The sequence below is a fragment of the Oncorhynchus keta genome, chromosome 19 (assembly GCF_023373465.1).
Source record: "Oncorhynchus keta strain PuntledgeMale-10-30-2019 chromosome 19, Oket_V2, whole genome shotgun sequence".
NCBI lineage: Eukaryota > Metazoa > Chordata > Actinopteri > Salmoniformes > Salmonidae > Oncorhynchus > Oncorhynchus keta.
The window spans coordinates 34,139,495-34,162,899 of record NC_068439.1 but is presented as its reverse complement, the minus strand read 5'-3'; positions in this window follow the sequence as shown (position 1 = coordinate 34,162,899).

Below are 23,405 nucleotides of genomic sequence, written 5' to 3'. Positions count from 1 at the left end.
AGGATGAAACATGATTTGGGAAAAGAGCCCTACTCTGCTACTGTAGCTCAGGGACTGTGTTTATTCCGAAAGGTATTGAGCCAAACTTGTACTACCCAGAGACAACCAACCCCCCCCATGCTGGTGAGTATAATTAGTAGCTGCGAACCAACTCAGCTTGAACACTATTAGAGCGGATTAAGAAGTGCTCCGTTTGTAATTATCAAAGGAGAGGAGAAGCAGGTGTTTAAGCTCTCGGAGACTGAAGAACAGTGGATTTGTGGGAAACGGCTCTGTGAACAAAGCCAAGAGGGAGAATCAAGAGAGAACAGCGATGTCCCAATGGTTTTCAACAATTGTGGATGGTTCCTGGTTAACTTTCATTAGTGACCAATGACATAAAAAATGAATTAGGTAATGCTACAGTTCCTCCATTTTGTTTTCACCTGCGTGTAGTCCCTTAAAATCACTGGGCATAACAACTAGAAGATTAGTAAAAGGAATGTAAATAGTATTAGGCTATAACCCATTTGGCAGTAAGATAAAATTGAGATTTTGAGGCACACATGGAAAACAAAGATAATTTTAACAATGCCGTGTTTAAGAAAACTACATTGACGCAATTTCGATCCAATTTGCAGCTTTTTTCTCCCAACGTCCCTTGACTGTCACGCTTGCTGTGCATGTGATTATAGTGGTACGGGCATGGTGAGGATCTGTTAAGAAGGAACAGTGTGGAGGGAGGTCCCTTGAGTATCCTGGCAGATGTTTGCATGCAGGAGGACGGCATGTGAGGCTTGGACATTTTACCCCCTGGAGGAAAAGCCTGTTCTGACTACTCGGGTGTTGGAATAGCTAAAACGGAGGCTGTTTTAGTATAATACAATACACTTTTGTTACTAGAGTGTAAAATAAGTCACTATGGGAGACAGAGCAGATTGATGGGTGAAAGTATTTTACTTGAAACACATTTGGTGTCTCCAAAAAGTTGGCCGGATTAAATTGACATGTTGTTGCCAAGAAAACTAAAGATTGGGTTTGTTCCACAAAAATGCTTGTTTGGCTTGCTATGCCTACTCAGTTCCTTCTACGATAATGACTTTTCATACTAAAGTGTCTGTTCTTGTTGCTGATACCCAGGTAACATCCATGTCGTTTCAGATTAGAAAAGATTAAATCTTTATTGTCCATCCAGGATGGACATGTTTCTTTGGCATCACCTTCATTAAAAGGATCACATACACATACATTCTCACAATCAGACACATTTCAACCAGTCAGTCCATCATGTTGCAAACACTAACAACATAGAGGACATGAATACATTCACTCCCAACTGTCCCAACTGCACTAGACAGATAAGTACATATACCGATACAATTTACGTTGTATTTAGTAGGCCAACGGCACAAGGAACGAATGAATGTTTGAACACGTTCTTCTTGGCCATGGGAATTCTGAAGCACCGGCCAGTGGGCAGCACAACCTCTCCGATGTTGCTGTAGCACGACCTCTCCGATGTTGCTGTAGCACGACCTCTCCGATGTTGCTGTAGCACGACCTCTCCGATGTTGCTGTAGCACGACCTCTCCGATGTTGCTGTAGCACGACCTCTCCGATGTTGCTGTAGCACGACCTCTCCGATGTTGCTGTAGCACGACCTCTCCGATGTTGCTGTAGCACGACCTCTCCGATGTTGCTGTAGCACGACCTCTCCGATGTTGCCGTGCCTGATATGTTTTTACTGAAACAGGATCACTCAAAATCAGGGCAACTACAGTATACTGTGTGAATTATAGTGTATTGAAAAGTGTGATTTATTTATTTGGAGCTTGAGTAGAGTCTTTGAGTGACCCTGTTTCCACCACGCCTGCTGTTATTTACCCTTCCCGGGCAACCCAAGAGAACACATTCTCCCCCTACAGTGAAGAACCCCCATGTTACAATCACTTGGTCAAGGAGGCTGCCCTCTGAGGGCATAATGGGGCACACTGCTGTGCCTACATTCACCATCTCTATCCTTGGCCCACCTGCTTGTTGTGTCACTGCTGTCAAGAGGGGCTGTGAGCCTGGCCTGATGGGGGCGGGGCCTTGACCAAAGGGTGAACATTCCCATGGTGATACACACACCATCCCCACAAAGTTTCCCCTTCATCCCTATAGCAGAAGGATATGCCCTCTCTCACCTCACCGCCTATGTTTTTTCATTTTGGTTTTTGACGTGTGTAGAGGTCAGAGGTTATGAGCAAATGAACAGTAGGGCAAGCGCACTGGCTGGCCAGGGCACATGGCACATCAACGACCCAACACACTCATACACTCTGAGAAAGGATTTGTTTTGATTCTGTGTCCCCTTGCGAAACTCACTTTGAAAGGGTGGACATTCGTTATTCTATTTCAGCATTGTTTCAACAGTTCAGAGTCTGCTCTACATTCAGTATATGGGTCTACGGTACATGTGCACATGTACTCCCACTTCAATTATTGTTTGGTTCCATTAATTAATACAAAAAATAATTATTTGAAGACGGGTAGGGTTTGGGGTTGGGTTCTACGTAGAACCTTTCTACCTTTTCTCCCTGAAGAAAGGTTTCTTTGAGCGTTCTTTGTTGGAACCAAAAAGGGTTCTCCTACAGGGACAAGCCTAAGAACCCTTTCAGGTTATAGCAGGAAGTCACCACATACACGGTACACAATAACCTTCAACAAAATAACTCATCAGAGAAGTGTACAAGTAACAGGACATAATGAGTGTTTTTTCACCTCCGCTGCCAACTCTCACATCACTCCTCTCACGAGGGTGGAGGGAGGGATAGCACGCCCTCCACTCTTCTGTGGTGGCGAGAGAAGAGGAGAGGAGGCGAGAGCCACATATTGGATCAGTGGTTTTCCAACACAATCCATCTTTGTTTGAACAAATGTTTAGCAGACGGCTCTGTGAGTTCCTTGACAAGGGCCCTCCCACATATCTGATTGACTCTTTGTCATGTCTTTACAATGGATTGTTATGAGTAGAGAGATCTGTTGAGAGAAGCAAACGCGGTGTACGGTTCAAAACGAATGGTTATTGTGTTACAGGCATCGGTATTGACAACTGTCAGTTATGGAAATACAACGACTTTCATGTAAAAACAGTATAAGCATCTATGACTAAAATGGGCATACTGTATATGACCAACGTATAAAGCTTATGAGCCGCAATTCGTTTATTCATTCGCATAGAATTTAGGATCAATTTGCGGTGGGAGGAGAGATAGAAGATGACAATCTCTATCACTTCTCTCCATCAGTTATTAACTGTCCTCAGCTGGATGTCCTCCAAACTGCTTTGCCACTCAGTTATATGTGGCTCTGAAATCTCCTTATCACCAATGTCCACCTGTCTGGCTCAGCGGTCTGTCTTTGGCCCGCTGTCCAACCATTACTGGCACAGTAGGGTCTGTTAAGCAGGTATGAGTGACATCCGCCTCTACTTCTCTCGCAAAACTTTGAAAAAGACAACAGTGGCAAGTATCGCACACTGTAGCTGCCATTTTGGTTCAAACAGCTAAAATCACAGTACAGATAGAGCTGAGGCAAATAACACATTGGTATAATGGAGGAATGTCTACCCTCTTTTGGTCTGACTTTGATGATATTCAGTCCCCGAAAAAAAGACATTTACAACATCATCCTACTTAGGTACTTTTCCCTTTAATTAAATATAGTATAACACTGATTTAGTGGTATCCGATTTAACAGAACAATGTCAGCAAATGGCCAGTATTTCCTTGCCCTCTCTGTAAGTGTAACAGCTACTGTCCCCCCCCTCAGGACAATGCTGGCATGCAAGTGGCAAACGCTGCCACCATGTCGCCACCCGTTAAGGCAGCTTCTCACACATCTTCTCGGATTGACTCTGCGAATTAGACTTGTTTACCCGGATTTCTCCTCTCCTCCCTCCGACGTATCCCTCCAAACAGAATGAGGTCAGACGTGCATTAGGAGACATACAGGGAGAGATCAGCAAGATTAGATTAGTTGAAGCGCTTCGCAGGGCCACCGTTTTGACAACTCATATCCCCGAGCCACCCGGTGATGGCTACTCGGTTAGCTGCTCTTGACGTGGCCAAAACAATGTGTTGATTTGAATTTCCTGTTGCTGGACGCTCTATGTCCATACAGTTTATGGAAATAGTTAAGTTGGTTAAGTTCATTCCAGCCCCCACTATTTTAGATTAAGTCAAAAAGAGGGAAAGGGAAAAACATGGAGATGACCTCTGAGCTTATGCCTCTGTGGTTAAAGTCACTAATGCGTGTCACTAATGTGAATGTGGCGGTGTTAATTCTATTGTCTGTTTCATTCTGTAACGTTCTGGTTTCGCAAAAAGGAACAACATTACAGTTTGACCTCGGACGTGTCTAAAAAAAGAAATGTTCTCTCATGTTACCATGAAACATAGCCAAAAGGAATCAACTGTATTGCACTTTATCACTATGCTTGTGTCACCTTTGAACCCTTTAAAATGTGTGATTATAGCAAAGCGATGTGGGGTGTGGGTGGGTGTAGCTATGGGAATGCACAACCAGACCATTTACTCCTTTGCATTTTGCACAACAAACTTGGCTTTCCTACCGAGGAAAAACTTGCTTTGCCCCCCCCCCCCCTCCCCCCACTTATTTATTTTTCCTCCTTTGCGTTCGTTCTTCCCTTCTTCTTTTGTCGTCTTCCTCTAAAGAGAGATTTATGGTTTTCCTCACCCATCTCTTTTGTTCTCTACCCACTTTTGATTCCTCTGAATTGAGGAGGGGAAAACGTGATTGTATGGCCTCAGGTAAAGATTTTTTTCGTTTTACATATCAAAGCTACTTATTTTTTATTTTGCTCTCCCTCTCTTTCAGTTTCACAGAGGATGTTTGCCTTACCACATGAGAAGAGCAAATCCGCCGAAACAAAAGGGATTATCCACTCTCTGACGCCGTTGTCTTATTTATCTGTTTTAACTCCTTGCCAGAGTTACATGTCAGTGTCGTGACAACGCAACACGAGGCGTACAAGGTAAACACCACGAACAAAACAGGGTATTTGTAAATGGCAACGCACGTAAGTGCTCTCTCCACTGCTTGTCTCGTGGGTTCCGTTTCGAGTTCTCTCGGTTTCCCAATATTTCTAATGTGTTGAATAAGAAGTTTGCCTTCAATAAAGCAAAACGGTCGTACACTGTGAGTGTGGGCCGAATTCTAACTTGAGATTCTCACACGTACCTCACAGAAATAATGATTGGATTTGAAATGTTTTCCATTGCTTGCCCTAATAAACATGACCCGGGAGGTTGGATTTGCTCTGTTAGCAGATGGCGGATAAAGACAGAGACAATGCTACTGATGTGCTCGCGGATGGCACTGACGGCGACCATGTTGCAATCTGGGGCAACGACTTGAGCCTGTGTGAGCCGCGTCAATGCGGGGACTGAATGGACATGACAGTGTTTTGAGTACGGTCATCATGCGCTTCTACCCTGATGCTCTGTAATGCACAGTATCTTTCAACAGTGTTGCCATAACCCGGGGAGAGAAGGAGAAGAAAGATATAGAAGAGGGGAAGAGAAAAGGAGAAGCCTGACTAAAATAATTGGGGAAGGAGATAGAGGGAAAGCAAAATAGCATTATGGGGACAAAGAGGAAAGGACGATAATGTTTGATCAGAATTATATATCTATTGACCAATGTCTTCAAAATACTATACTGTTATAAATATACATACTGAGTATATGTACAGTATATACATGTATTTATGTATACAATATATACATCAAATAGTGTATATTAAAAAGCATGAAACGAAGGTCCCCACCCTTGTGCTGCCTTCTTGATCATCAATCACAGACTTATATACAGTGCCGTGTATTCATGGATGCCAAGGGAAGCCAGGCTTCCCCCAAATCATGACCAAGACAAAAAGAGAAAACACATTCATCACTCGGTGTTTCATAATTCTTCCTTAAATGTGGAAGAGGCTGAATGTATCTCACCGGAGAAAGCCTCCGAGCGAGCGAAACAGCACTCCGCTGTCTCTGTATGTGTAGCACTATACAGTGGGGCAAAAAAAGTATTTAGTCAGCCACCAATTGTGCAAGTTCTCCCACTTAAAAAGATGAGAGAGGCCTGTAATTTTCATCATAGGTACACTTCAACTATGACAGACAAAATTAGAAAGAAAATCCAGAAAATCACATTGTAGGATTTTTAATGTATTTATTTACAAATTATGTTATGTTGAAGTTGAAATGGTGCTGGAATAGTGGGGGCAGCTCCTGTTTGCGTTGATACTTGCATTAAGGTGTTCTAAATCAGTAGTTGTTTAGTACTCCAAAAATGTTGGAATTTAGGTCATGTAACTATTTGGTATATGCAATATGCACTGTGGACTCCACCGGACAGATTGCTGTCCAGTTTTGAGATGAAACAAAGGTGTGGTTGAATTTACTCTGCCATCGTGTCTTCTTATTGTCTTGGCCTTAGGCCTGTATATCACAGTGTCAATGCATATGAACTAACAGGTTATAGAGCAAACAAAGCAATTATCACAACACATTGTAATATGGCTTTTTCCCCCTGGCTTGGCTTCCACAGTGATTTTTACCCTCGCACCACTACTGTTTCTATAAGGACGTGTCCCTGAAATGATCCTCATCAGTAGTTGAAACCTACTGTACATTCAGTATCCCCATGGTACCTCTTGCTCTCGTTCCATCAAAACACAGCAGCCAGTCGCTCTGCGGTCCACTGTAGCTCAGTTGGTATAGTATGGCTCTTGCAATACCAGGATTTCCTGGGCCAGCTGCATGCAGTCATGCAGTCATGCAGTCATGTATGCATGCATGACTGTGGGTTTCTTCAGATAAAAGCGTCTGCTAAATGACATACAGTAGTAGTCAAAGGTTTCGAAAAACACCTACTCATTCCAAGGATTTAGTGAAGACATCAACACGATGAAATAACACATATCATGTGATGTGTCGGAAACCAAAAAAGTGTTAAACAAATCAAAATATATTTTACATTTGAGATTCTTCAAAGTTGCCACCCTTTCCCTCGATGACAGCTTTGCACAGTAAATGTTAAGAAAACCCTGGAATGAGTAGGTGTGTCCAATCGTTTGACTTGTACTGTATATTGTCCATTTTGTAATGAGAGGAATAAAGAAAGTATGGGTGGATGGATGATTAAGAAGAAAGACAGATGGGCCATGTCAGGCTGCTGTGTGTGTGAAGACTCGACTGGTGTGCAGTGCAAACCCTTCCCTTGGGACCCCTGGAGCAGAGCATGAAGTCGCTAATTGGCTCTTTTAGGGTCAGCAATTAGCGGCTAGCACTAGTGACTAGCCACTAGCCTGTTACAGTACTGCCTTTTCATAGCTGTTGACACTCTCCCTAAAGTTGACACAGTGCGAAAGGGCATTAGGAGTGGGGAGGAACGAGGAGCCTCCACCATAACCAAACCCACTATAAGGACGTGGATGGTGTAACAAATTTCCAGAAGACTTTCCAAAATGTTACAGGTTTTCAGGAGGGAATAAGCAGCTAGGGAATACTCCAACCGGGATAACTGGAAAACATGTGAATTTTAGGAACATTTCAGGAATATTGCCACCCTACTACCTGGCTTGCCAAGCCTTCACCTTGTCTTCTTCACAACCACTGATCAGAAAAAACTTGAAAGGTGTTTCTGCCCTAAATGTGCCATTGTAGAAATTTACATCAAATTGAATAACATGCTTTTTACAAACAAGAACATGTTTTTTTATAGACTTGGACAAAAGGTCAAATCCTTATCAGTAATTGCAATTCCAGCTTTTGAAATGTAATTTCATCTTGTGTCTGTATTAACATGTGCATTGAGACTTCAGATATTGCAGATAGATTCTGGCTTCCATCAATGTAATTGTCTGCATTATTTCCCCTGTTGAGATACAACACATTGTCTTTCATTCATCTTCCGTCTAAGCCAGGTATGGTCAAGTGGCGTACGTCCGCGGATCAATTTCCAAAGACAAAGATAAATAAATCATAATATTTTTTTGGGGGGGCAATGTCAATATTTTGTTGTGCATTAGCATGAGCAGTTTTCTCTTATGTCAGTCAATGACAGTCACTCAATTAACCATGTCAGCTAATATTTGTTAGATTGGTAAGCTAGTCTTGCGGCCAGCTATCTAAACTTGTAGCAATAGTGGTTTATTGCCGACCGGGGAGCCCCCATTGAGTCACTCTCGCTCAGATATCATATAAAAAACTGCAAACATTTCTCTCCACCCTATGGCAAAATGTGTATAATTGCAGGAAATTAGCTGTAAAACTGAACATTTCTCTCTCTGCCTCAAGGAAAAATGTTAAGAACAGCATGAAATTAGCTATAAAATGGCAAAATCTTCTCACCTCCCCATGGAAAAATGTGTAGAATGGCAGGATTTCTTTTCTCTCTGCTGTCAAGTGCAAGGTGGGGTAAACAAAATGTTGCTTTGGGCTTTCTGGCTCTGACTACATGTGTGGGTATGGATGTGGGTATGCAGACCCGGGAGCCACAGCAGCCAGCCATGATGAGTTCAGATTTTTTGTGGCTCCCACCCCATCAAAATTGCCCATCCCAGCAGTGTTTTTGTTATTATATTTGTGTGTGTGTGTGTGTGTGTGTTTGCTTTATCTGGCCCAAGCCATCAAATGGCAGTTGGGGGCAGCATGCTTAGAAGGTAGGCTGGTTACCACGACAACCAATCAGGTGACGTCGTTGATGCTCCTATTATCATAGCCTGCGGGTCATTAGGAAATGGGTCTTCATATTCCCAATAACCAAATTAGCCTCATGTTATTTTTGTTTGGAGGACATGACTGGTGCAGGGTTTTCTTAATGATGGAAGGCCAGCAGGGATCCACTATAGCACTAGAAAATGACGTTGTTCCTGATGAGACACCATTGGATATAATCCAACACGGTTGCATTGCGCTGACATTTTGTTGTGTGGAGAATATATTGTGAGAATATGTTGCATGTAGAAGGAAAAATCGAGATGGAGAAAAAGAAGATATAACAGGAGAGGGTGATGAGATAAGATAGTGACAGGGAACGAAGAAATACATAATTGGATGTAAAGCTCAGATGAGAGAGATAGAACATAAAAGTAAGACATGAAAAGTTATGAAAGAGAGAAAAGTGGTGAGGTTTTCCGTGTCCGTTTGCAAAACAAATGTGACTCTTCAAAATAGTGGAATTCTATTTTGTGTTTCAGTGTACTAGAAAACACATTGAATTTGCTGAAACTGGACTCTATGAAATTTGATCAAAATTTCCCCCTTCAAAACCCAAGAGACAGAGTCAAGAGCTTGGCATCAGTTTGGTATTACCATGGTAACAAAGGCTTTTTTTATCCCTGAAAAATTTCTGTCATGTTTTTTTAAATTGCCGTTGTCAATGAAACTGAATCCTGGTACAGTGTTAGAGCCGAGACAGATGTAATTTGGGGACAGGTTTGACAGATTAGCACATGGGGGACCAGATATTGGAACTACATTTAGAACTATGTTTCCCTGGGAACTTAGAGTCTGTGTCTGTTGGGAATTGTGATGATTGGATGAAGCGTTGATTGGATGCTAGCGTAACGAACACGGTATAGCCCATTATTTGGATTGAATGAAACACACATTTAAATGTTAAGTCTCGACAATAAAAGATCATCTGGAGTTGGGATACTATCTGCTCCCTGGACATGGGCGGTGTTGGGGAAGCTACTCTGAAAATAGATAGTTTACCAAGCTACCAATTATTTCACACTGGAAGACGTTAAGCTACCCTCGTGAAAAAGTTACTTTGAAAAAGTATTTCACTACATCCAAACTACTTCATGAAAAATTATCATATCTAAATCTGAAATGCCATAGAGTACAAATCGATGATAACAGAATGTGTAGTTTATCTTATTAAACAAAAACAATGTTTCAAGTGAGAATTAAACATGTCTGATGCCAAAAAATACAATTATTGCCTACTTATAAAAAATAGTGTGGAGTTCCAGTAGTTAGCGACACTGCTACATGACACAAAAAAAATACAGAAAACAACAGAAAACAATAACAAGATTTGAATTTAGTAAAATTACCACCAAGCTACCCCAAAATGGAGTTTAATTGAACTACATGTAGTTCACTACTTCCCAACACTGGACATTGGCATGTGCATATCTCATTAAAGGAAGTGGTTTGCTCTTCTTAGAGTGCATCAGTTTGGGTCATCGAGAGAAATAAAGGACCACGATAGCTACGAAGCTTTCGGGAACCTAAACCAAGTCTGTTCTATCAATCAGACCATATCAAATGTATTTTTATTTATAAAGCCCTTCTTACATCAGCTGATGTCACAAAGTGCTGTACAGAAACCCAGCCTAAAACCCTAAACAGCAAGTAATGCAGGTGTAGAAGCACGGTAGCTAGGAAAAACTTCCTAGAAAGGCCTGAACCTCGGAAGAAATCTATAGTGGAACCAGGCTATGAGGGGTGGCCAGTCCTCTTTTGGCTGTGCCGGGTGGAGATTATAACAGAACATGGCCAAGATGTTCAAACTTTCATAGATGACCAGCAGGGTCAAATAATAATAATCACAGTGGTTGTCGAGGGTGCAACAGGTCAGCACCTCAGGAGTAAATGTCAGTTGGCTTTTCATAGCCGATCATTCAGAGCATCTCTACCGCGCCTGCCACCTCTAGAGAGTTGAAAACAGACGGTCTGGGACAAGGTAGCACAGGGTTCCATAGCCACAGGCAGAACAGTTTAAACTGGAGCAGCAGCACGACCAGGTGGACTGCGGACAGTAAGGAGTCATCAGGCCAGGTAGTCCTGAGAAATGGTCCTGGGCATGGTCCTAGCTCAGGTCCTCCTAGAGAAAGAGAGAGAGAGAAAGAGAGAGATAGAATTAGAGAGAGCATACTTAAATTCACACAGGACACCAGATAATACAGGAGAAAAATACTCCAGATATAACAGACTGACCCTAGCCCCCGACACATAAACTATTGCAGCATGAATACTGGAGGCTGAGACAGGAGAGGTCGGGAGACACTGTGGCCCCATCCAACGATACACCCGGACATACACGACTGACTGACATCCTGACCTGTCATAATGTGACAGGCTATGAAAAGCACACCGTACTGTGAACAGTAGGAGAAGGGTTAGAGGCCTGATGAGTTTCTATAAGAAGGCTTGGAGAGATAAGGGGAAAGGAAAGAGAGAGAGAGATAGAGAGAGTGAACGGATTCTGATAAGCCATTTGAGTGCATTGGTGCGAGAGTGATCAGGAAGAGAGGAAGTGAATTTTCAGAAAGAGAAGGTCACAAAAAATGGTATGTGGCTTTTGGAAGTGAACACTTCATGTGGTGACATCATATCATTACTGTAGATTTTTGATATTATTGCTGTGTGTTGATTGATTGGGGCAGCAGGTAGTCTAGTTGTTAGACCATTGGGCCAGTAACCAAAGGTTGCTAAATCGAGATGCCAAGGAAAGAATCTGTCGTTCTGCCCCTGAACAAGGCGGGGGGAAGGAGGACTCGCTAGCCAGCTTTGAAACTGTGCTGGATAGGATACCAACCAATGTGCTGCCTGACGTCAAGTAGATGCAGTTATTTAATGTCAAATGCAGACTGTCAACTTTTGTTTAGAAATATCAACTGAACACTTTCCCCGGGTCATTCCATTGATTCAAAACGAAGGTACAAGAACACCCCCCCACTCCCAGCAGAGAGAAACAAAGCAAGCAAGAGCAATAGTCTTGTTTCCTTGAGTTGCTCTTCTCATTTACAAAACCCAAGCCGCAAATAAGATGTGGCAGCAGGGGAAGAGGGTCCCAGAGGGCAATACTGCAGAACACGCACACGCACACACACACACACACACACACGCACACGCACACACGCACACACGGGCACACACACACACACGCACACACACACACGCATACACGGGCACACACGGGCACACACACGACACACACACACACACACACACACACACACGCACACACGCACACACACACACACGCACACGCACACACACACACACGCATACACGGGCACACACGCACACACACGAGCACACACACGCACACGCACACACACACACACACACACACACGGGCACACACGCGCACACACACACACACACAGAAACCTCAATAGCCTCATCAATGTGTGTATAACTACTCCTCTTCATTTGGATTTTGGTGCGCATCTCTGTTTGCCTTGTGAAGTCATCAGTGTGCTAGCCTGAGGGGGAACCCCCCGGCAAACCCAGAGTGGTGCCATCCGGCTTCCTTCACCGTTCCATTAGGAAGGTAAGGCCTGTCAATCAACACACACACACATGAGGCCTTATGGGAAAGCAGCGGGAGGGCATGCGCCTCTCTGAAAGGCTCTGACACAATCTTCTCACAAATACATTTCTCACACACACTTCTCTGTCTATTAGATGCACCAGAAGGGAAGGGCAGCTGGAACTGAAATGTTTGTGATGGCGAAGAGACGATTATTTTTTTTCCGGGTGTGGTCAATGTTTTGCGTGTTGTGTGTTTCTTCCTTTTGTTCAGTGCATTTTCTGCCTCAGTTTACAGTTAGGTATCAGCCTCAATTTATAGTTAGGTACAAATGTAGGACATAAATGGTGCCACAGATTAAGATCTTGATAGCAAAGCTTTGCAAAGAAATTGACTTGTTGTTCATCTCGTTCTATGTAAGACATCTTTAAAGACATTTAGCAATGAATGAATGTGTAAACAAAAGAAAACAAAACAAGTCAAATCATCACAAAAAGTCAGCTGACACAGACATCCCAAAATGAAGTTCAAAAAAATGTGTGGCTCGAACCCAAAAGATATTCATGTTTTCAGGCCTTCACTCTCTCTACCGCTCAATTTAATTGCGTCGGAGCAGAGTACATTATAACATCACAACGGCCAGGCTTTGGGAGTGAGGCCAGATCTCAGCCTGGGGACAATCAGGCACTAACTACACATCACCGTGACGGAGATGCACCTCCTCTCTACCTCTCCGTATTGATTTTCTTTCCTGTTGTTAATGGTCACGTTAAACACCGTCGTCTGGCACTTTACCGTGCCCGGGCCTACTTAGCAATAAAACTCCCCTCCAGTCCTGTTTTAAACGCCAAAGAGGGGGTGAAGGGAAAGAGGGGGGGGGGGGGTGTGAGGTAATTCACCTGCCGGCTGGACAACAAGGTCAGACGACATGTTTTGGGAAATGTCTGCAGTGTCTTGCTTGGCGCTGTCTTGGGTCTTTGGCATAGAGAGATGCAGCCTGATTGCTAAGGAAGTCAAATCTTGTGTTTTTGTGAATGTATTTTGCAGACTGTATCTTAACCAGTGGAGGCTCCTCAGAGGAGGAAGCCTACCTCAAATGTTGAAACATATTTATTTTTAAATGTCCCGAAAAATTCAAGCAAATCCAATATAAGGTGGTAATGTATTGGGCCTATTACAAAGATATTCTAGGTGGTAGATCTCGGCTTGCATTTTGACTCAAAGTGATCATGACTCAGAAAAGGTTGGTGACCACTGTTCTAGAGTTCAACGTTTCGCAACCTACCAAAAGAAAACAATCTATGCAACAGATTTTGCACTACTCAGCCAATGCTCTACACAGACATGTGCGGCATAAGCAATCAGAGCTGCAGTAGGCCTATACTGTATGCAAATAGACCATTGCTGTATATAAAATCAAATCAAATGTATTTATATAGCCCTTCATACACCAGCTGATATCTCAAAGTGCTGTACAGAAACCCAGCCTAAAACCCCAAACAGCAAGCAATGCAGGTGTAGAAGCACGGTGGCTAGGAAAAACTCCCTAGAAAGGCCAAAACCTTGGAAGAAACCTAGAGAGGAACCAGGCTATGTGGGGTGGCCAGTCCTCTTCTGCCTGTGCCGGGTGGAGATTATAACAGAACATGGCCAAGATGTTCAAATGTTCATAAATGACCAGCATGGTCGTATAATAATAAGGCAGAACAGTTGAAACTGGAGCAGCAGCACGGTCAGGTGGACTGGGGACAGCAAGGAGTCATCATGTCGGGTAGTCCTGGGGCATGGTCCTAGGGCTCAGGTCCTCCGAGAGAGAGAAAGAAAGAGAGAATTAGAGAGAGCATATGTGGGGTGGCCAGTCCTCTTCTGGCTGTGCCGGGTGGAGATTATAACAGAACATGGCCAAGATGAATTGTGATACAGTGAGTTAAGTGATATAAGTGATATAATCTGTCTGTAAACAATTGTTGGAAAAATGACTTGTGTCATGCACAAAGTAGATGTCCTAACCGACTTGCCAAAACTGTAGTTTGTTGACAAGAAATGTGTGGAGTGGATGAAAAACACGTTTTAATGACTCCAACCTAAGTGTATGTAAACTTCTGACTTCAACTGTATCTAATAACCTGACAATGATCCACATCATATGGGTAGACAAAGAATGTGTGTTATGCAGCAAAACACAGCTATCCTGTTTTTTAGGATGCAATATATAATATATATAATATTGTAAAGTGGCTGTTCCACTGGATGTCATAAGGTGAATGCACCAATTTGTAAGTCGCTCTGGATAAGAGCGTCTGCTAAATGACTTAAATGTAAATGTAAATGTAATGTTCAAATGTTCATAAATGACCAGCATGGTCGAATAATAATAAGGCAGAACAGTTTAAACAGGAGCACACATTGGTGGGGCTGTATATGGATTTGTGCCATTTACCTTTAACTGGACTGTGTTTACAGCATTAGCGGTTGTGAGTAGATGTGCTTGTTTTGAGATCAAAGCAAGACCTGCATGTAGCATGTAGTGACCGACCGCCTTGATTCGGTCTTATGTAGCAACATTTGAAATTGTGTTTTTTACATGGGATAAAAGCTGAGACAAAGAGCTACAAAATGGTATATCATACATTGTATTTGAGGAACAATGGGAAAACATATAACCTGACTTCTGAGAAAACTGCCTTTGGATGTTTTTGCTACCTACTGGAGAGCTTTTCTTTGTCTACACCCATTCAGCATCGTTCACACCCTCTTAAGCTTAAGCCCCACCCATCTCTTTAAGGGTTGATCCGAGCATTCTGTCCTAACAACAACAGGCAAGCAACGGAGCTAACTGGCTAACCTTGGCTAGCATGTTAGCTACTTCCAGACACAAATGAGAGAACAGCTAACTGATCATTTTACTCGCCCTATCAGAGCTGGTTAGGCTGTTTTTAAGTTATCCAGAGCGTTGGTGACTGCAAAGAGTGCTGCTGGCAACAATTTACATTTTTTTTTACAGTTTACTGACACTGGCCATATTCAGCAGTTGTTAAGCGTTCATAAATTTGTCAGTTATTCTGCGCTCTGGCACACTCAGACGATAGTGCTCTGAATTTGGAATAGATAGCCAGAGCGAATTTACCAGTTACGTCTATCAACAGTTGTTGCCTGACATTCTATTGAAATGGTTACTTGCATAGTGGACTCTGCATAGTGGACTCTGCATAGTGGACTATTTTGTTAAGATGTAGGTAGCTAGCTAGATAAACAATTAACCATAATCCCAACTCGCAACATTACTACCCTGTATGAATCTGCAGATAGCTAACCAACCAGGTTCAATATTAGCTAGCTAACATTAGGCTAAAACTAGCAAAGCAAATGGCTCTGAGATACAAATAATAAGATCATACACGTAAAGTTAGCTAGCGAGCCAGCCACTAATGTTACCTAGCTAACTAACAGTACACTTTAACATGAAATGAAAATGACTTTCTGACAAAATTAGAAACGTGTAATATTAGAAAATGTAGCTGGCTAGATTATCTTACCCATATACATGGATGGATGCTTCTCCCTCTCTCACGGATGCCATGGTTGCCCTTAGTTTGAAGATGTAATCCGGAGACAGGTGTTTTCTCCTTAGTTATCTCCTTAGCTATCATACTCTGATTCCACTGATTTCAAAACTTGGTCCTCCAGAAAGTGGAGAGCAACACTAATGCAGTTCTGACAATTTAATTTGTATTTACAGATGGCAAACAAGTTTGTTATTAAGGCCCATGAAAGTTCACATGTTCCAGAAGGCATTCCTGCCAAAAAACACATTTTGCTTTCAAGTTTACATTCAATTGGCTCTCCTTTGAAGTAGTGACCCACGACATACGCCTAGTTTCCTGATACGAGTCACATTTTATTCATATACATTTCTAAACATCTTTGAAAAGTGAGTCAGATTTTTCTTTCTGTCTTAAAGGGACAGTGTTGCTTGTTGAGACAGGCTTGAATAAGCTAAGTAGCCAATAGGCAGAGGGTAACATCATTTGTCTGATTCTCTGTAATAATGGTATGTGAATAATAAATCATTGTATTTTGTAAAGTAGTTTCTTGCATCAAATAACACAATACCATGTTCAGTCACCTCCTTGTCTGAAGGACAAGTGGATAAATGTATTTTTCAAAAGGTTCATGGAATGTAGGCCTAGATTGAACACCACACATTGGATGCTACTGTAGGCTGAATGATATATGATAACAGCTATTTTGATGTTAAAATGTTATGGGATGCTTTTTCTCCATTGTTTTTGATGGTAGGCCCCTCTGGTAGGCCTACATTAAGATCAAATAGCCACAGTAGTCTACTTGGCAACTGTTAAAACTGTAACTTAAAGTGGGAACAGCCTAAGTGTTCACAATAAACGCACACTGGAAAATGCACAGAATTTTCCCCATTTTCAAGTTTAAACTCAGCAGACCTGAAATTTGCTCAGTGCAGATTTGTTTTTGAGGGAACATTGGTTCTCCCCCCCTTCAATAGACTCACACAGTTATTATGACAACTTCAAATCAGAGCTCTCGCAGCATGAACTGACATGTTGTCCACCCAATCAAATGATCAGAGAATAAATATAGTACTGAAAGCATAAGATTTTTTTTCACTTTCAGTTTAACTTACTTAGCTAGCAAATCCAGCTATCTAATTTAGCCAACTCAAACACCTTGCTCAAACAGAGGGGTGCTATGCTAACTAGTTGGCAATGACTATCCAACACAACCCTGGAACTCTTCCAAGTCAAGGTAAGCTTTTGGTATTACAAATGTATTGCCACCGGGGCCCACCGGTGTAACTGCAAAACCGCTTACTGACTATGTACTGTAACGTTACTGCATGATTGTAGCGGGTTTACTAATGCGTTACTTCTATTAGCTATGTTAGTTAATATCGTGACAACGATGTAGGCTGTGTGTAGCGAATATATATGGTTTGGTTTGGAATGTTTTTTTAAACTGCAGAAGAATGTATTAAACATTCTTGTAAATACATGTATCTTACATCATTTAAAAGATGAACGTCTTATTAATCCAGCCGCTGTGTCAAATTTAAAAAAGGTTTACTGCAAAAGCAAACATGAGATTTTCTGAGGACGGCACCCCATTAGCATCACGAAAGTCAGAAATAACAATAAAATAAATCGCTTACCATTGAAGATCTTCCTCTGGTGGCAATGTCAAGTGTCCTAACAACACAGTGAATGTTCGTTTTGTTTGATAAAATACATTTTTATAGCCTAACACGAAACATTTGTAAACCGGTTGCGTTGTGATTTCCGTCTCATTCAACTTTGGATGAAGCATTCGTGGTAATTACACACACTAAACAAACGTTTATCCAGTCATGGTTTCATTGCAATCCTCTGGTTGTTACTAACACAACCATACATGATGGTTCTTTTCCCGGGACGTATTGACCGAAACAAACCGATTTGAAAACACCAATCAATGACCTCATTGCGCACCAATGGTAGGACCGGTCTATCGTTGATTGGCTGTATTTTGGCCCAATGACCACTGATCATCTTGATACCTAGCTTGGAAGATAGCCAATGAGCTGAGGTAAACGGCAATATGTAATGGTTTTACGTTCGAAGACCAGCCTTTGTGGTAAACTCTGGCGTAAAAGAGGTTCATTCGCCATTGCAACTCCTAGTTGACGGAGCCACGAGTGTTACGCATAGCAGTACATATTCGACAGCATTTTCAACAAGTTTATATATTTAAATTATGGCGAATAAATCAGGAGAAGCTAAAAAAAAGTCTAGGTATACAGATTTAACCCAAATTATAGAGGAAATTGATCGAGACAGCGAGACAGAGTTTCTTCAGGAAGATTAATCTTGACTTCCAGGCGGACGTAATTTTTCTGCATGGCGAGGATGCCATGCTGGATTGGTTATAATGCTTGGTTCCAATGCTAATTCTAATTCTAATGCTAATGTCATTGTTCGAAATTCATATGAAATATTATTCATTGAAATTTTTGTTGTTGTTCATTTTCTTATTTTATTTGCAATATATAAAAATATCTTCTGTAATGAAATGCGTAAAGTACACATTGGCAATACTGTGTGTGTGTGATATATTTTTTAAATGTATTTTACATAAACTTGGAATGGAACAGCACTTCACCATAGCCATTATGTTCCCTGTATTCTATATATATCTGTTTATTTTACGTGTTGATACAGGGCTCATATGTGAAAGTATTGTTACTGATTTTTAAATCTTTCACAGTGGCAGTGATTCTGATTATGAGCCGCCAATGTCTAGGTGTCCATCTCCCTCGGAAGCTGGTTCATCCAGCTGGACCCCTGTTGTCTCCCGCTCCACACCTACCCGTCCATCTAAAGTTGTGAAGTCAGTGACAAAGAAGAGGAGGCGGGGAAGAGAGAAACCTGCAGACAGAGGGCTAGAGAGTCATTGGCACTCTGTGTTAGAAGATGATGTGGAACCAAATCCACCAGTTTTTAGACCCAAAAGGCAGCCAGGACCTCAACTAGACATGACTGCAAAGTACAGCCTCCTTCAACTTTTTCACCTTGTCAGTTGTTGATTCCTTGATGGCGAACACAAATAACTATGGGGCTAAGAAGCAGGCAGGAAAGAAAGAGGCATGGAAGACCATTTCCATGTCAGACCTTTTCTACTACTTTTCAATGGTCATTTACATGGGGCTGGTGAAGCCTTGTCTCATCGCGCATCAATATGTCGGAGGAAACACCGTGCACTGCGCCCGGCCCACCACAGGAGTCGCTGGTGCGCGATGAGACAAGGATATCCCTACCGGTCAAACCCTCCCTAACCTGGACGACGCTAGGCCAATTGTGCGTCGCCCCACGGACCTCCCGGTCGCGGCCGGATACAACAGAGCCTGGGCGTGAACCCAGAGTCTCTGGTGGCACAGCTGGAGCTGCAGTACACCGCCCTTAATCACTGCCCCACCCGGGAGGCCACTCATCATAAACGTTGACGAAATATACATGTTTTACATATAATTAAAGATACACTGGTTCTTAATGCAACCACGGTGTCAGATTTCTTTTTAAACGTTACGAAAAAAGCATACCATGCAATAATCTGAGACGGCGCTCAGACATAAATATATTTCTCCGCCATGTTGGAGTCAACAGAAATACGAAATTACATCATAAATATTCCCTTACCTTTGATGATCTTTCATCAGAATGCAGTGCAAGGAATTTTAGTTCCACAATAAATTGTTGTTTTGTTCCATAATGTCCAATACTAGTGTACAATTAGCTACTTTTGCTAGCACGTTATGTCCAAAAGCTGGCGCTGGTCCAGGCAAACTCGGACGAAAACTTCAAAAAGTTATATTCCAGGTCAAATAAACTGGTCAAACTAAGTAGAGAATCAATCTTCAGGATATTATTATCATATATATCCAATAACGTTCCAACCGGAGCATTCGTTTTTGTCTACAGAACGTGGAACGCAAGGCGATATAATGACTACTGCGCGTAACCAGGAAAAGACCAGTGACTCAAATAGCTGCCATCCGGTCCCACATCACACGAGAGGCTTGATTCCACGTTCTACTGACTGTTGACATCTAGTGGAAGGCGTAGGAAGTGCGAACAGATCCATATCTTATTTGGATGTGAATAGGCTATGAGTTGAAAATCAACCAGCCCCAGAATTTCCACTTCCTGTTTGGAAGTTTACCTGCCCTATGAGTTATGTTATACTCACAGACATGATTCAAATAGTTTTAGAAACTTCAGAGTGTTTTCTATCCAATAGTAATAATAATATGCATATATTAGCATCTGGGACAGAGTAGGAGGCAGTTCACTATGGGCACGCAATTCATCCAAAGTGAAAATGCTGCCCCCGATTCCTAAAAGGTTAGGGATCGATAGCGTGCTGTACTTCGGTCTAGAATGTTGAGGGTTCGAAACCTGCTCCCTGCTTGTTTCATTACATTATTATGCAGGTCTCAGAGCAAATAGCCTGGATTGTTGCTCCCATCTCATTCCTCGCTCTCTTCCACGCATCATTCAGCATGCTTGTTGGCGTGCTGGCAGGATGTACTGTTTTTTATTCTGTATATATTAATTACAAATCAGCTTTTACTTAAATCATGTTTCTAGTCTATTTCATAGTTACAATGTGTAATCATTGATGTCCAAGGAGAGTTTCAGTGGTAAACACTGCTGAAGTGTATAATTGTAATACATACATGCAGACACAGCATTCAAAGAATGGATTTTGATACGTCTGGTATTGGATATGATAGATTTTTTTTGTTGATTTTCGTAAATTAAATGTATGACCAAGAAATATGCAGAATTGTTTGTCTCTACATTAATTAACATATTCGTCTCAATTGTACATTTTTTTGCTTGACTCGTTATGATGTTATAAGTACTTATATTCACTACTACATACAGTATATACATACGGGTAATGCATGATATGTAAACATCATTATTAAATCGGCATTAATAAAGAGTGACTAGTGATCCATTTGTTAGATTAGCCAATGATTTCAAGTCTGTATGTAGGCACCAGCCTCTCTGGCTGTTTAATTAACAGTCTGATGGCATTGTGATAGAAGCTATTTTTCAGTCTCTCAGTCCCAGCTTTGATACACCTGTACTGACCTTGCCTTATGGATGGTAGCAGGGTGAACAGACAGTGGCTTGGGTGTTTGTTGTCCATGATGATTGTTTTGGCCTTCCTGTGATATCAGGTGCTGTAGGTGTCCTGGAGGGCAGGTAGTTGCACCACCCACTTGAGAGCCCTGCGGTTGTGGGCGGTGCAGTTGCCGTACGAGGCAGGAATACAGCCCGACAGGGTGCTCTCAATTGTGCATCTGTAAACTTTTGTGAGGGTTTTAGGTGGCAAGCCAAATTTCTTCAGCCTCCTGAGGTTATAGATGCGCTGTTACACCTTCTTTACCACACTGTCTATGTGGGTGGACCATTTCAGTTTGTCCGTGATGTGTATGGCGATGAATTTAAAACTTTCCACCTCCTCCACTACTGTCCCGTCGATGTGGATAAGGGGGTGCTCCCTCTGCTGTTTCTTGATGTCCACGATCATCTCCTTTGTTTTGTTGACGTTGAGTGAGAGGTTGTTTTCCTGACACCACACTCCGAGTGCCCTCACCTCCTCCCTACAGGCTGTCTCGTCATTGTTGGTGATCAAGCCTACTACTGTTGTGTCGTCTGCAAACTTGATGATCGAGTTGAAGGCGTGCATGGCCACACAGTCATGGGTGAACAGGGAGTACAGTAGGGAACTGAGCACACACCCTTGTGGGGCCCCAGTGTTGAGGCTCAGCGAAGTTGAGATGTTGTTTCCTACCTTTACCACTTGGGTGGGGCCCGTCAGGAAGTCCAGGACCCAATCGCGCAGGGCAGGGTTGAGACCCAGGGCCTCAAGCTTAATAATGAGCTTGGAGGGTACTATGGTGTTGAATGCTGAGCTGTAGTCAATGAACATCATTCTTACATGGGTATTCCTCTTGTCCAGATGGGATAGGGAAGTTATCAGTGAGATGCTGATTGCATCGTCTGTGAATCTATTGGGGCGGTATGCAAATTGCAGTGGGTCTAGGGTGACAGGTAAGGTGGAGGTGACATGATCCTTGACTAGTCTCTAAAAGCACTTCCTGATGACAGAAGTGAGTGCTACGGGGTGATAGTCATTCAGTTCAGTTACCTTTGCCTTCTTGGGTAGGATAGGGAGAGATTGAATATGTCTGTAAACACATTAGGCAGCTGGTCTACGCATGCTCTGAGGACGCGGCTAGGGATGTCGTCTTGGCCGGAAGTCTTGCGAGGGTTAACACATTTAAATGTCTTACTCACGTTTGCCACAGAGAAGGAGAGCCTACAGTCCTTGGTACCTTGGCTGTGTCTGTGGCACTGTGTTATCCTCAAAGCGGGCAAAGAAGGGGTTTAGTTCGTCTGGAAGCAAGACGTCTGTGTCCGTGACGTGGCTAATATTCTTTTTGTAGTCCGTGATTGCCTGCAACATACGTTTCGTGTCTGAGCCGTTGAATTGCGACTTCACTTTGTCGATATACTGACATTTCGCTTGTTTGATTACCTTGCAGAGGGAATAACTACAATGTTTGTAATCAGCCATATTCCTGGTCATCTTTCCATGGTTAACCTCTCTAGGGTACGTGGGACGGTAGTGTCCCACCTGTCAACAGCCAGTGAAACTGCAGGGCGCCAAATTCAAACAACAGAAATTCCATAATTAACTTCTTGCGTCGAGCAATCCCGTATCTGGGAGCATAATCATAGCCTCAAGCTCATTACCATAACGCAACATTAACTATTCATGAAAATCACAAATGAAATGAAAGAAATATATTCACTCACAAGCTTAGCCTTTTGTTAACAACACTGTCATCTCAGATTTTCAAAATATGATTTTCCACCATAGCTACACAAGCATTTATGTAAGAGTATTGATAGATAGCATAGCATTAAGCCTAGCATTCAGCAGGCAACATTTTCACAAAAACAAGAAAAGCATTCAAATAAAATCATTTACCTTTGAAAAACTTCAGATGTTTTCAATGAGGAGACTCAGTTAGATAGCAAATGTTCAGTTTTTCCAAAAATATTATTTGTGTAGGAGAAATCGCTCCATTTTGTTCATCACGTTTGGCTAAGAAAACCCCCTGAAAATTCAGTCATTACAACGCCAAACTTTTTTCCAAATTAACTCCATAATATCGACAGAAACATGGCAAACGTTGTTTAGAATCATCCTCAAGGTGTTTTTCACATATCTATTCGATGATAAATCATTCGTGGCAGTTGGGTTTCTCCTCGGAAGCAAATGGAAAAATACACGCAGCTGGAGATTACGCAATAATTGCGACGGAGGACACCAAGCGAGCACCTGGTAGATGTAATGTGAAATGGTCAATCTTCCAATGATATGCCTACAAATACATCACAATGCTGCAGACACCTTGGGGAAACGACAGAAAGTGTAAGCTCATTCCCTGGCGCATTCACAGCCATATAAGGAGACATTGGAACACAGCGCCTTCA